Source organism: Sycon ciliatum, chromosome 4 (genome assembly GCF_964019385.1).
Source record: "Sycon ciliatum chromosome 4, ocSycCili1.1, whole genome shotgun sequence".
In the NCBI taxonomy this organism is placed as follows: Eukaryota; Metazoa; Porifera; class Calcarea; order Leucosolenida; family Sycettidae; genus Sycon; species Sycon ciliatum.
In genome coordinates this window covers 11,181,776-11,184,275 of record NC_088646.1, presented here as the reverse complement: position 1 = coordinate 11,184,275, position 2,500 = coordinate 11,181,776, and the positions used below count along the sequence as shown (strand labels likewise).

Genomic DNA, 2,500 nt, shown 5'->3' with positions numbered 1-2,500 from the left:
TGAAGTACAGCTTCGAAATTTTGAATATTCCGTAGTTGTTCGACAAGAAAAATGGACCAGAACAGAAACGAAGAGAAGTTGAAACAAGTCAGTAGCAAGGGTTCTTAAGAACCTTCACTGCTTTGGCCACTTGCTCTTGACAGGCTTGAGGGCATCGTGTTCAGGAAATGTGCTTACAAGGTGCTGCTGAGAAAATAATATTGCTTGCAGACGCTGAAGATTGCTTCGAATCGAATGGAAATTGCGATGAAGACCATTGAATTCTGCATGAATGCTCTCACTTCCTTGCTCGGCAAGAAGAGCGATGCCAACTCTGAGCTGCTTGATGGCGGGAACAGTGTTCTCTTCCAGCACATGTACTGATGTAGTTTGGGAGTGATGTGGCTGAGCTGACGCTGGACGACATGCGTGCGACAGAGACCAAGACATTTCTCGACTTGCTGCTGCAAGGATGCTATGTCTTGGCCAGTCACGTTCGCAGAGTGGTTGTAGAGGGACCTGCAGGCTGCATATGACTTCAGCAGAGACTGGTAACGGCGCTGGATGTTCTCAGTTTGTGGAAGCAATGCTGGGTGCCGCTGGGTGATGATCGAGGTCGGACTGGAAGTCAGTGCAAGGATCACAATCATCCTGCAGAGCTAGGTGGACATGATTCCCTACAAAAGCACCACCATGTCCACTAGACCTGGAAAGTATACTACTGCACTTGCCATGATGACTTCACCAGTACTGGGCTATTTACGCTTTGAGGGGCGGCCACGTTTGGTTTGCTTGAATGATGAACATGCCGTGCAGTTGGTGCGGTGATGGGGGTACCATGCACTTACAGGAGTGCAACCACCCGATGGTTTTGCTTGCGGTCGACTCAGAACCCGTTGGCAGTTGACACATAAGTACTGAGGATGAACTTGTGGGTCATCTGTCGAAATATTGATGCCGAATTTTGACCAAAGGTGGTCTTTAAATTTTCCTCGCAGGGTATTTGGTGGACTGGCTACACGACGTGAACTTTTTGCCACCCACACAACACATTTGGTCCAAAAACGCAGCATGCTGGTCCGTAATTTCAGAAAACCTGTTGGAAACGTGGGGAGAAAAGTGGATTGTGAAGGTGCTTAGAAATACTATATTCGAATGAACTTTCTGCAGGGGGTAGATCGATATTTACCATGTCCAGGAAAAATACTCGTTTGTCACTGAACAATCGGTACAGCAAGGAAGACGACCTGTTATTGAGTGGTGATAATGTCCACCACGAATAAGTCGCAGCAAGAACGAAGTCGGCGAGAATGGCTGAAACAGCAACAAGAAAGATGAGAATGGTCGAGTGTGTGGTACCAACCCGAAGCAAAGTTTTCCGCGGATCGAAAACCGGGAGTTTCAGGTAAACCAGGTCGAATAGGACGGAATAAGACTGTGATTTGAGTGGCGAAATGTGTTGCTTCGACACGCTATTCTCAGTGTCTTCTCAGTGCAACATTTTTGAAAATTTGAAAATTATGTGATTTTTGCCGTTTTGAGGAGTGGCACCGATTCGCGAAAGAAAGCAGCCGTGCCGGGTCAATTACTGATATGCCGCCAAAAGTCCACTTGTACAGCCCTGTACGATCACGTGAAAACTTTTGCTTGAAATTTGCCTTTGCATTGCTGTTCAAACCTGGCGCGAGATACTGTAGAACGGGTAATTTTAGATCTACTCATTTTCGCTAAAGTTTCAAGTCGCTAATCCGTTGAGACATTAGTAGTGCACTGGTGATCCGTGAGTAAAATCGCTGCAAATCGCTAAAATAAAACGTCGCTAACCGGTTGACAATGGGAAAACGCTAAAATTAATAGTGGCTAGAATTACCCGTTCTACAGTACCCACAGAAGTACGGTGAGTGCGATTTCTGGATTTCAGCCCTCCCTCAAGGGGTTGAAATCAACCCGGGGCAAAATTTCATCCCGGGTCAAGCGCAATGCGTCATGTAAACACGCCAGGCAATCTGTGTTCATGGCGGGTTGAAACTTGACCCGAATCGAACTCAACCCACGTTGAAACGCCTCATGTAAACACAGCCTCAAGGTCCACAGCTCATGTATTTCTTTGGACAGTACAGTCCATTTCAAAACTATAGACGCGTGAACTCATACGTACGAGCCGTACGTACTGTAGCGCACGACAGCCGTGAGTTTTGCATGAGTGTTTTCTGGTTTTCAGATGTGTTTTTCAGGTTTTTCTTCGTCGCCGCGGGAAATACAAAAGATGCAAAACACGCAAAGTCGCAAATGAAAAGGTGTGAGGAAAGTCTCAAAAGAAATGAAAGTCTCAAATGAATCTTCTTCTTGTTTGCATTTTCTGAGTGCCGGACTGTAATGGCTTCCAAGGCCCGTAAGAATCTCAGTGATGCCGAGAAAGATATGATTAGTCGTGCTCATTGTTTCTTCGAACAAGAGTTGGATTTTGATTGACGCTTGAGTATCCGAAATCCTCGTCGTCGAACTCACCTTGCAACTGGCG

The 2,500-nt window shown here is 46.3% G+C and overlaps 1 protein-coding gene across 1 annotated transcript in view; it reads left to right on the top strand.

The window, feature by feature from the left end:
* The window catches only part of LOC135814458 (mucin-5AC-like), a gene marked incomplete at its 5' end in the record, with an annotated part of 27,832 nt that overhangs the window by 12,079 nt on the left and 13,253 nt on the right, over positions 1–2,500 (top strand).